This window comes from Schistocerca serialis, chromosome 2 (genome assembly GCF_023864345.2).
Source record: "Schistocerca serialis cubense isolate TAMUIC-IGC-003099 chromosome 2, iqSchSeri2.2, whole genome shotgun sequence".
Taxonomy (NCBI): domain Eukaryota; kingdom Metazoa; phylum Arthropoda; class Insecta; order Orthoptera; family Acrididae; genus Schistocerca; species Schistocerca serialis.
In genome coordinates, this window is record NC_064639.1 from 1,045,465,946 (window position 1) to 1,045,479,504 (window position 13,559).

Genomic DNA, 13,559 nt, shown 5'->3' on the forward strand with positions numbered 1-13,559 from the left:
GCATCCTGTGGATGCCTAAAACTCTATATTTCCAAACTCTTTAGTGACTCTCAAAGCTTACTCTGCCATATGGGTACGAAGGTAAGTTTTTTGCCCATGCACTTAATAATCATTCCCACACTATCTCGTTAATTTCTTCATTTCCTGTCTTCTCTGACATTCTTTTCATTTGCCCATTCCCTTTCATCCATTCATCAAGTATGTTATCCTATTTTCTTAAAGTATCTTAAATTTGTGTTTTACTGTATTTGAAATGCAACATTATTTCATGCGGTTTGTTTTTCTCACTTGTCTTAATTACATTAATCCTTTTGTTAAGTGCTGGCAGCAAATACGTTTCGTTCGACATCACGCTATCACTTAAAAAAATATTTATATCATGTTATCATTCAAAGTGCTACTAGTTACCTGAAACTGGCAGAAAATAATGCAGGTGGTGCATTTCTTTGGAATGCTTGACCTTACATAGTAAAACCATTCTTTAATGGAACACCCGCCTCTTTCACTATGACAATTGCTGGAGAGTGTTTGTAGGTCCATGACAATGTTCCATGGTGTGTCTGCGTTTGCTGTACCTACACTGTGCATTGTTCCACAGAGTGACATGGTTTGATGGCCCCACGTGCAGTGTCGCACTGCACCAAACCTCTTTTGTCAGTTTTGTACTGCTTAACAGCAATGTCAGGGCTGTGTAGTCTTTGTGTTAAAAGCAGTGTTCTTGTACTGTCATGAATAATTAACGTACATTCTAATACATTAGTACTGTAGTAGCACTTATCTGCATTATACAATGGATTATTAATTAAGTCTTAAAATTTGCATTCTGTTTCCACATTAGGCACTTTCTGCTTTATTCAAAAGATCACCCTATGAAAGTATATTGAATGCATAATGAAATGCTTCTACAGTTTGGGCAGATTTCCAAATTATACACATTCCACTTTGATCAAGTTTTACTGTAACAATAATTGTTAGTATATATATAATTTCTGCTTTAAGTTCATGGTTCAAAATTCTAATCAATGCTCATGCTTTCTCACAGCAATTCAAAAGCTGACTGTAAATCTAAAATGTGACAATAATATCTAACAATTCTGATTTATCCTTCAGTAATTTATTTCCAAACAGATACAAATTTTTTTCAAATATGGTGCAACAGTTCCCAGAATACCTTCAAAATCATACATAATACAAAAAATTCATCTACATAAGATTTCTATGAAAACAAAGGATTTCTGAACAACCTTTCAGACTAGATGAATAGTTTGATGACAAAAATCCAATATGTAACACAAATATCCATTCAAACAATGGAAAATTCAGGATGGAATAATGACAATGTTATGAAAGGGATAGACTGCTGCCCACCATATAGCAGAGATTTGTTGGGATCAGACTGCGAGCAATCTGGGTGGTGGGGTACGAAGGAGGCTTGGGTGGGGAGGGGGACAGAGAACACTGGGTATGGGTGAGAGATGGTAAAGTGTTGTTTGTGGGAGCATAAAGGGGGACAAGGTGGAGGGAGAGTGGGGTAACTAGAACTAGGTGCAGTCGAGAGGTTAGACGGCAAGGGGGGGGGGGGGGGAGATAAACAAACTGTGTTAGTACTTGGTACTTGTGGAGTAGAAGGCTGTGGTGTGGGAACAGAAAGGAGATAGGTGGGTAAGGACAATGACTAATGAAGGTTGAGGCCAGGATGGTTATGGGAATGTAGGATATATTGCAGGGAGAGTTTCCACCTGCACAATTCAGAAAAGCTGGCGTTGGTAGGAAGAATCCATGTGGCATAGGCTGTGAAGCAGTCATCAAAGTGAAAAACACTGTGTAGGGCAGTGTATTCAGCAACTGGGTGGTCCAGCTGTTTCTTGCCCACAGTTTGTCATTGGCCATTCATGGAAACAGACAGTGAGTTGGTTGTCATGCCCACATAGAACAAAGGTTTGAGGTGAGCAGTTAAAGGTTAATTACAATTGTATTTGTCAGTGTCCAAAAGCAAAGCAGGTAATCTATCATTAAAATTATATAATAACTGGTATGCAGGTGACTAGTAAACCACAACAGGTTGGGAAAATGATAAAAATAATGATACAAGAGAAAAGCTCACATTTAGTTCTTGAATAGTGTTATGATGAGAGGGGGAACTCTTACTAGTAAAACATACATTGGATGCCAGTTTCTGAAAAATACGAAATTACTTCTCCTTTAGCTCATTATGCGCTGTGTGCACTATTACTTGTACAGTCGTGTTGCACTAGTTTCTTTGATGTGTAGTTAGTTAGTTAGTTAGTTGTCAGTTGTTGTTGTTGTGGTCTTCAGTCCTGAGACTGGTTTGATGCAGCTCTCCATGCTACTCTATCCTGTGCAAGCTTCTTCATCTCCCAGTACCTACTGCAACCTACATCCTTCTGAATCTGCTTAGTGTATTCATCTCTTGGTCTCCCTCTACGATTTTTACCCTCCACACTGCCCTCCAATACTAAATTGGTGATCCCTTGATGCCTCAGAACATGTCCTATCAATCGATCCCTTCTTCTGGTCAAGTTGTGCCACAAACTTCTCTTCTCCCCAATCCTATTCAATACTTCCTCATTAGTTATGTGATCTACCCATCTAATCTTCAGCATTCTTCTGTAGCACCACATTTCGAAAGCTTCTATTCTCTTCTTGTCCAAACTATTTATCGTCCATGTTTCACTTCCATACATGGCTACACTCCATACGAATACTTTCAGAAATGACTTCCTGACACTTAAATTAATACTGGATGTTAACAAATTTCTCTTCTTCAGAAACGCTTTCCTTGCCATTGCCAGCGTACATTTTATATCCTCACTACTTCGACCATCATCAGTTAATTTGCTCCCCAAATAGCAAAACTCCTTTACTACTTTAAGTGCCTCATTTCCTAATCTAATTCCCTCAGCATCACCCGACTTAATTAGACTACATTCCATTATCCTTGTTTTGCTTTTGTTGATGTTCATCTTATATCCTCCTTTCAAGACACTGTCCATTCCATTCACCTGCTCTTCCAAGTCCTTTGCTGTCTCTGACAGAATTACAATGTCATCGGCGAACCTCAAAGTTTTTATTTCTTCTCCATGAATTTTAATACCTACTCCGAATTTTTCTTTTGTTTCCTTTACTGCTTGCTCAATATACAGATTGAACAACATCGGGGAGAGGCTACAACCCTGTCTTACTCCCTTCCCAACCACTGCTTCCCTTTCATGTCCCTCGACTCTTATAACTGCCATCTGGTTTCTGTACAAATTGTAAATAGCCTTTCGCTCCCTGTATTTTACCCCTGCCACCTTTAGAATTTGAAAGAGAGTATTCCAGTCAACATTGTCAAAAGCTTTCTCTAAGTCTGCAAATGCTAGAAACGTAGGTTTGCCTTTCCTTAATCTTTCTTCTAAGATAAGTCGTAAGGTCAGTATTGCCTCACGTGTTCCAGTGTTTCTACGGAATCCAAACTGATCTTCCCCGAGGTTGGCTTCTACTAGTTTTTCCATTCGTCTGTAAAGAATTCGTGTTAGTATTTTGCAGCTGTGACTTATTAAGCTGATAGTTCGGTAATTTTCACATCTGTCAACACCTGCTTTCTTTGGGATTGGAATTATTATATTCTTCTTGAAGTCTGAGGGTATTTCTCCTGTTTCATACATCTTGCTCACAAGATGGTAGAGTTTTGTCAGGACTGGCTCTCCCACGGCCGTCAGTAGTTCCAATGGAATATTGTCTACTCCGGGGGCCTTGTTTCGACTCAGGTCTTTCAGTGCTCTGTCAAACTCTTCACGCAGTATCGTATCTCCCATTTCATCTTCATCTACATCCTCTTCCATTTCCATAATATTGTCCTCAAGTACATCGCCCTTGTATAGACCCTCTATATACCCCTTCCACCTTTCTGCTTTCCCTTCTTTGCCTAGAACTGGGTTTCCATCTGAGCTCTTGATATTCATACAAGTCGTTCTCTTATCTCCAAAGGTCTCTTTAATTTTCCTGTAGGCGGTATCTATCTTACCCCTAGTGAGATAGGCCTCTACATCCTTACATTTGTCCTCTAGCCATCCCTGCTTAGCCATTTTGCACTTCCTGTCGATCTCATTTTTGAGACGTTTGTATTCCTTTTTGCCTGTTTCACTTACTGCATTTTTATATTTTCTCCTTTCATCAATTAAATTCAATATTTCTTCTGTTACCCAAGGATTTCTACTAGCCCTCGTCTTTTTACCTACTTGATCCTCTGCTGCCTTCACTACTTCATCCCTCAAAGCTACCCATTCTTCTTCTACTGTATTTATTTCCCCCATTCCTGTCAATTGCTCCCTTACGCTCTCCCTGAATCTCTGTACAACCTCTGGTTCTTTTAGTTTATCCATGTCCCATCTCCTTAAATTCCCACCTTTTTGCAGTTTCTTCAGTTTTAATCTACAGGTCATAACCAATAGATTGTGGTCAGAGTCCACATCTGCCCCTGGAAATGTCTTACAATTTAAAACCTGGTTCCTAAATCTCTGTCTTACCATTATATAATCTATCTGATACCTTTTAGTATCTCCAGGGTTCTTCCAGGTATACAACCTTCTTTCATGATTCTTAAACCAAGTGTTAGTTATGATTATGTTGTGCTCTGTGCAAAATTCTACCAGGCGGCTTCCTCTTTCATTTCTGTCCCCCAATCCATATTCACCTACTATGTTTCCTTCTCTCCCTTTTCCTACACTCGAATTCCAGTCACCCATGACTATTAAATTTTCGTCTCCCTTCACAATCTGGATAATTTCTTTTATTTCATCATACATTTCTTCAATTTCTTCGTCATCTGCAGAGCTAGTTGGCATATAAACTTGTACTACTGTAGTAGGTGTGGGCTTCGTATCTATCTTGGCCACAATAATGCGTTCACTATGCTGTTTGTAGTAGCTTACCCGCATTCCTATTTTCCTATTCATTATTAAACCTACTCCTGCATTACCCCTATTTGATTTTGTGTTTATAACCCTGTAGTCACCTGACCAGAAGTCTTGTTCCTCCTGCCACCGAACTTCACTAATTCCCACTATATCTAACTTCAACCTATCCATTTCCCTTTTTAAATTTTCTAACCTACCTGGCCGATTAAGGGATCTGACATTCCACGCTCCGATCCGTAGAACGCCAGTTTTCTTTCTCCTGATAACGACATCCTCTTGAGTAGTCCCCGCCCGGAGATCCGAATGGGGGACTATTTTACCTCCGGAATATTTTACCCAAGAGGACGCCATCATCATGTAATCATACAGTAAAGCTGCATGCCCTCGGGAAAAATTACGGCTGTAGTTTCCCCTTGCTTTCAGCCGTTCGCAGTACCAGCACAGCAAGGCCGTTTTGGTTATTGTTACAAGGCCAGATCAGTCACTCATCCAGACTGTTGCCCTTGCAACTACTGAAAAGGCTGCTGCCCCTCTTCAGGAACCACACGTTTGTCTGGCCTCTCAACAGATACCCCTCCGTTGTGGTTGCACCTACGGTACGGCTATCTGTATCGCTGAGGCACGCAAGCCTCCCCACCAACGGCAAGGTCCATGGTTCAGAGTAATGAATAAAAGATCAACAGTGGATCACAGACATGTGAAGACAGGAATCAAAAATGAACCAAATGAAACAGACAGAACTATAACAAGTCACATGTGCTTGTACTTAATATAGATAACAAAATTTCTTTCACTTTTTTTGAGATTTTTATTATGAAAACAAGAACTTCAGTCAATTTTATTCACAATAAAACTAAAAATTCATGTAAAAATGGTGGTATCCTTTCTTACAAATTTGCCACTTTTCTTGTTACCAAACACTTCAAGTATAACATAAGTGAAGAATTAGTAGTTGACAACCACTAAAGCAAATGACATTGTCTGAGCACACCATCAATAAAAATTGCAGAAAACGTTACTGTGAAACTTAAAATGTGACAGAGTGGGTGATGGATCCAGAACCACATGATACCAAATGAACCCTAAATTTCAATACCAATATTATGTACAACATCAACCATAAATTATGAAACCAATGTCATGAACAGCACTTGCAAGGTGTGAACTTTGTTTATCTGTGAATCTGTAACAGTATCAACTTTAATCCACTTATATTTCATATTTAAGTAGGTTAGGTGTCACACAGCTCATTTAATTATGTAATTAGTTGTTTTTAAAATAACCTAATTATTGTCAACATTTAAACATTCTTGGTTTTTGACTGTGATAATCTTATACAGCAAAAGTCACATGTCCAGTAAAACACAACTCATATTAGTAGCAATTCAAATATTAGTTAACAATATTACTGTCAAGGATAATTTGTCAAAGATTATTTGTACAGTTTGTAATATTATTACCTGAAGAAACTCTTTATACAATTTTGCAATTTATGCCACACAGAACTGACAATAAAACATATAAAGTTTAACTGTAATTTGAGGAAAAAGATGTTTTGTAATAATGGTATATTATGTAAACCATTACTGGTATTGTATTCAAGTGACAAGGCAAAAGCAATTTGGCTCTCAGTTTGCTCTGTCTTGCATGTGTTTTTGTAGTGCAGTCTTATACCAGTATTTGTAATACACACTCTGTATCAGTTTGATTTGCAAAGTTCATCATTACATTCAAAAGACTGTCTTGACTTCTTCTTTCAGTATTTGTAACTGCCAATCACCATCTGAGATACATGACCAGTTGAAGCATAGCAACAGGTCTTCAAAATTGACAGTTATTATAAAAATGCAGATTTACATGCATTGTCAAAGCAGCATTATAGCAGTTAAGTGAGCTGCAGCAGTCAGTTTACAAACTCAACCGCAAGAGGTTTTTCTTGTGCTTAACCAAAAGTCTCTTGGTGAGGACTATTGCTGCAATAAAAAGTATTTCAATTAAATACTGGGAAATTTATTAAAAAGCATATTTACTATAGTGTCATGGAAATTGAGGAGTGTTGTAACACAATACAGTGGTGGGATCCAAATTCAAAACCTTAACTTGAATTGTATGAAAACATTCAATATTAGAGTTCTTTCACTGTGGTCTATATAGGACACAACATGACATGGAATAGTTGAGAGTACATGGGTTAGTGATATTGGGGCCCTGAACTGAGCCTGACTTTAATTCCGCTTACTGGTGTCAAATTCTCTCTATTTCCTTTCCTGTCAGCCTCTATTGGATAACTCTTGTTATTTCAACCCCAACAGTATTAGGTTTTGACACCTGAGGGAGTATTTTGTTTTCCATCCTAAACTCAGCTCTTCAAAGCTGCTGCATTACAGAACAGGGTTTTGAATCACCAAAGGATAAGGGAAGAAAACCATGAAGAAAACATAAGTGCATTCTGCTGCCCTGCAGGATTAATGGTGCAGAAGTACCAAAGGATAGGAGATATCAGAACTCCATAACTGGTGGGATAGGTTGGGCTCCTGAGCTGTAGTGAAAGAAGCCAGCCTAGGGAAAAGAAAATCTCAAAAACAAACCCACTGACAGCCAGGTCAGTGACCTAGTAGAGAAGTTATTTCACTGCTCAGAGTATCAGTATTGTGCCTCAGAAAGGACTGACTATAAATATTACAACCAATGCTAGGAACAGGTTTAAAAGATGGAAAAAAACATATTCTGTGAATTGTAGTATGGGACATAAAATCCTTTAATAACAAAGATTACAAGCTTACAGAAGAACTAAAACATTATGGAATCTCAATATGTGTTCACCAAGAGACAAAAAAAGACAGGCAAAGGGTAGAAGGAATATGACCAGCACCTACTCATTTATAGCAGCGCTGAGAAGGAGACAAGAGGTACAGCAGGAGTAGGGATACTTATCCACAAAAAACACAAAGATCTTATTGAGAATTGCAAATAAGTATTTGAGAGAATAGTTGTACTAAAACTGAAATGTGCTCATCACAAACTGAACATTATCTCCCTGTACAGCGCAGTGCATTGTAAACCTAGAACGGAAAGAGAGACTTTCTATGAGCAGTTACAAGAAGTTATCAATCTGATACCTTTAAATGAACTTCCAGTCATAATGGGGGATTTTAATGCTCCTATTGAAAATAGTGACATCCCTGGAGTTAAACAATGATTTAATGAAGACTATCTAAATGATAATGGTGAGTTTATTAACAATGTATGCTCAAGTCATGAACTGAGAATAAATAATACTTGCTGCGAACTCACAGAGAAGTACAAACACACTTTTCAGAACACAAGAGGTCATAAATCTACAACAGATTACATTGTTACAAACAGTAACATCCATCCTCAGTCAGAGCTAGATGTCAGGACTTTAAACTCTGCCAAACTAGGGAGTGAACACAACCCACTCATGGGAAAAGTGAGATTGCATACAGGAAGGAGCAAAACTGCTAAATAACCAACTTTAAAAGAAGAACAAAATAATACAGAGTCACTACGGAATGAATCTACAAAAATTTTATATCAGAGACAATTATCATAAAAAATAAAAGAGAAACCCATTAATGCAGTGGATAATGTAGATCAAGCTTGGGAAAAAATAAAGAAAGTATTGAAGTGGCAGCTCAAGAAACACCAGGTACAAGTGTTTTAGAGCAAGAGAGGAAAACAAACAGATTACCATGGTTTTGCAAAGAGGTTAAAGAAATGTGTAGAAACAGAGATTTGCCTATTTGAAATGTAAAACACTCAAAACACAAGGGTCTTATGAAGATTACAAAAGAACTCATAAAGAGACAAAATCACTAGTGAATTGTTTTAAACAGAAACACCGGTTTTGAAAATGAACAACATAAATGAAAAATGATGGGTCAAATATTTAACAGATATGCATAAAGGTAAAAAAATCAACAGAACATGAAGAGATTTCAGAGATCAGTATACAAGTAAATGACGATGTGACCGTTTCACATGCACAGGTAGAAGAAGCCGTGAATTTATTAAAAAATGAGAAGTCTCCAGGAAAGACAGAATCCCCAATTAATTACTGAAATATGGATGATATCCAGTAATTGAACAATTAACCAAGTTGGTTAAAAATTGATTTCACTTAATCTGATTTTTTTATTTGGTCCTGTTCATCACATATTGTACAAAGAGTGTACTAGTAATGTTGGACAAGTGAAGTAAAATAATACAAGATAACGTGAGAATTTTTTTATCATACAATTACTTATTTCCTATTAACAATTTGTTGGGGACAATATTGCCATCTGCATTTTACTGGTATTAGTTTAAGTGAATGCTTAAAATAGCAGAATCAATGGAAGTACAAATTTTTTTCCCAATGCCACAAATAAATTAATAAATTTACATTTTGTTATTATGATTTAAATTAAAATAAAAAGTTTTGATATTCATTACATAAGTAAGTTCAAGTGCATACCTAATAGTATAGAATAAACTGTAGTACACATTTTAACCTATGACATAAATAAAGTTACATTTTATCATTATAATTTATGTTAGGAATGCACAATTTCATCTTCATAACATAAGTAAAGATTTCATTTTAAGGTTGGTTTTTTTCCTAAGTGGTTTCCTTTATTTTTACTCAACAGGGTGCCTTATTACTCTAGAAATTCATTCATTTTATAAAAGGTTTGTTCTCTTGGGAATGTTTTTAGTTTCCTTTTGAATATCTATATGTTATTAATTTCCTTTTATATTGATGGAAAGCTTGTTGTGTACTTTTATTCCTGATTCAGTTACTCTCTATGGACTTCTGTGAGACTTGCAGAGTCTCACTGGAATTTTTCCCCTGTCCTGTCTTATGCTTGTGAATGTCACAGTTTTTATGGAATAATTCCTTATTGCTGGCTACAATCATCATTAGTAAGTATATATATCGATTTGTAACAATAAATGTCCTGAGAGTCTTAAAGAGACCTCTGCAGGATGTTGTGTTAGAGACGCCGCATATTAACCTCACACCTCATTGTTGTAATTTGAAGACTTTTCCAACTCCCGTAGCATTTTTCCAGAATATAATACCATTGGAGACTATAGAATGGAAATATGCAAGGTATGACAAAAGCAATATTTCTCTATCAACAAGGTGAGAAATAGTTCTTAGGGATGCTCTGCTAAGTTTTTTTGACAGTTACTCAATTTATTCCCTCTATTTTAGCTGGCTGTCTATCTCGATCTGGATGCCTAGGAATTTTGCGTGTGTGGTTTCATAAAGTCTTTGGTTATTGGTCTCCTTTTCAGAAACATGAAGTTATTTACTGTCTGAAACTATATAATGTTAGTTTTTGAAAAATTTAGGGTTATGGTATTTGCTGTAAACCATTTGTGTACTTGGTTTGTGACTGTCAGCTCTGTATCATACATTGAACAGTTGGGACCCTTGATCAGAATACTCGCATCATCTGCAAACATAACTATTTTTGCTCTATCATTCATTGTAATTTGTAGGTCATTAATGTAGATCAGGAAAATCAGTCGTCCAAGGATCAAGCCCTGAACACCATATTTTACATTTCCCCAAGCAATACCACAACCTTTTTGGGATCCTGTATCCTCTTCCACTGTTATCCCTACTCCCCCAAAGAGAGCATATGTGTAATATCAATAATTTACACCAATTTAAACTGCTGCTTTGGTTTTGTCTTTTCTGGTTATCTGGATCCAAATACACTGAAGATTTTTGTTTTTTGCAGCAAATCAGTGATTTGCACTAATTTAAGCTATAGTTTTGACATTGTTTACATTGGGCTTCACCAGTATTCAGAATAAAGGAAACATGTTGGATTAAAAGCTAATGTACCATCACAATTTGTACATTATACAAACTTCAGGCACATGGTAGGAATAATTTTGCTATTGTAATTTTGGAGTAATTAACCATTAAAATTCTGATATTTCTAGTCATCACAAGACAGCTGTTTTTATGTTTTCAAGCTATAAAATTGCTTGTATCCCTAATAGAAATATGACATGATAATTTTTCAGTCAAAGCCAAATATGCTCATGTTCTAATTGTTGTTAGTTAACAAAACTGTAATTATGACTATATAGAAATGTAAAATTTTAGTTGCACAAAATTTAATTAATTTAATCTAGGCCTTTTATTCAATAAAACTAATCTCTCTGTTCGCCTGAAAATGATAGGGTGATCATTCTTTAAGTATGTAAAATGAAATATGCAAATTAACAAAATGTATTGTTGAAATAATTAAACATTTTTATTTTTATTTACATTTTTTTGCGTGGTGTCATCAATATGATGGCTTTTGTAAACATCAAGTACAGTTACAAACATATAATACCCTTAGATCTTAGCCTTACAGGTAACAATTCTTGTTAAAATGCATTACATCTTAGACATATTAATACAGCCAGTTATTTTTTATACATTATTTTACAGCTCTTTTACTTAAGCATTTAAAATTCATTGAGTGACTAAAGTCACTTTTCAGTTAACAATGTCATTTATGGTCTTAATAGATACAGATTCTTTCCTATCTACATATGAAATTATTCACTTTTACTTCATATAAATTTCTATGTAATTTGGGAGAATGTATATAAAAACTTTAATTGTATAATTCTAAAAGTTTAATATGTAACAATGACAGTAATTGCTTAAAATCATATAAATAGAGGTAATTTGTACACCGCCAGAGGTCAGTCTGAAGTCAATCTTGCATCAGTCATGAGATAGTGTTAAGTCAATATAAAACTCTTCATGAAGAAGAAATACTGGAAATTTTTTTAACTATTGCATGATTCCCATGTGGTGATGCAGTAACATCAAGATGAACCTACGGCAGCATTAAGGAGCAGCACCCTGGATTATACAAGATACATATTATTTATTTGATGGAGGATGTACATAATATGATATGGTATTCTGTTTTTCTTGTATTACGCAAGGATACATATCCCAAACTTCACCACAAAAAAACATTTCCACCATGTCATATTACACCCAGTCTGAGTTTATTGTTATGCCTGCCTCCAAAAAGATAACTCTTTGCTTCCTATTGTGTAGATAAGATTCTAGCCATGTCAAAGGTTTGTCTTTGATGCCATAATGTGGAAACATTTTTAGTAATGTGTTATTATCTACACAGTTGAAAGCCTTGGCAAGATCACAAAAGATCCCTATGGGACACCTTCTGAAATTTAATTCACCTAGATTTTCATCTGTTAGGCTAAATATAGCTCTCTCTGTGGAGAATCCCTTACATAAGTGAAACTGTGTAGATGTCAGTAAGCTATTTTGTGTCATATGGCCATAAATCCTATCATAAACTACTCTCTCAAACACCTTTGAGAACACCGGCAGCAAAGAGATGGGCCAATAATTGGATAGTACATTCCTTGCCCCACTTTTGTGGATGGGCATCACAATCGCTTGTCTCAATTTACCCAGAAATGTCTCCGTTTTCATTGACTGGTTACATACTAGCATAATTTGTAACTGATTAAGTCTGCAAATGATTTTAAAATCCTATTTGATATTCCATCATGTCCAGAAGATCCAGAGCTTTCAAGCAATTTTATGATTTTTTCAACTTCTTAAGGAACTGTACTTTTGAAATGAAGTGCTACATTTGGATTGATTTGCATGTGATTTAGCAGCTCTATAGTCTTTGTGGGAAATTGTTTATTATGGTTCCATGTTCTTTCAGTTACAGTGAGAAAAAAAGATTAACATCAGAGGTTGCAACTTTTTGATTCTTCTTGTCTGAACCACTACCAGAGGACTGTGGAGCCCTGTTTTTTCAGATTTTATGTTCCTGTTTGTCTCATTTTTGATGATGTTCCACATGATTTTCAGTTAACTGTTTGACTTGCTAATTTTTTCTGACTAACACAGCTGTTTGGCCTTCCTGATTACATACAGGGTGTTTCACTAAATGTGTTTGCCTCTGTAAGTTACTAAGTAATAGGCAACGGAAATATTTATTGTGGTAGGTCACTATAAGAAACGTTACACTGTCTGCGGAGCTATAACATAGTTTATTGTGTTATTATGCGAAGAGTTACAGCATAAAGACACAATTTTTAAAATGAAACAATAGTTGTTTGTACCATGCACTGGAATCAGTAACACCAGATGTGTATACATCAATTTAAATTACATTCCTACCACTTTTAGTTTGGGAGCTACAACCCTTCAAAGTTTCAGGGGCAAATACCTCACATGCTGTGCATAACGCAATGTGACTTCTAAATGTGGTGCAGCCAAGTTGTAACATCGCTGGTGTCACGGAGTGAGAAGCTTCCTCGATGCGCTTTTAGACTGCCAACAGTTGCCGCACTCAGCCGTATACCTGACAGTTCGAGCCACACAAACAAATGGGGGCTCAATATACCACAGTTACTGACATCAGATGAAGATGGCTTACACGAACATCGAGTACGTTAACATGTTGCTGATACTTGGCTAGTGTCGACACGATGCCACTGAAGCAGCCATGGTGTACGCAGCGAGATATCCTAGACGAAGAGTTCCGGCAGCCATTACGTTCTTACGTGGTAAACAACAACTTCGGGAAACTGGCAGCTTGGTAATGCACCACATTAACAGATGAA

General features: G+C 36.4%; 1 protein-coding gene across 1 annotated transcript in view; it reads right to left on the minus strand.

Annotated features, from left to right (window-relative positions):
* Window positions 1–11,229: 11,229 nt before the first annotated feature.
* Window positions 11,230–13,559, minus strand: part of LOC126458478 (serpin B6-like) — a 332,205-nt gene continuing 329,875 nt past the window's right edge. The window contains exon 10 of the mRNA XM_050095571.1: window positions 11,230–11,805. The gene's annotated coding sequence lies outside the window, so the exon portion shown is untranslated. The remainder of the gene's footprint in view (window positions 11,806–13,559) is intronic.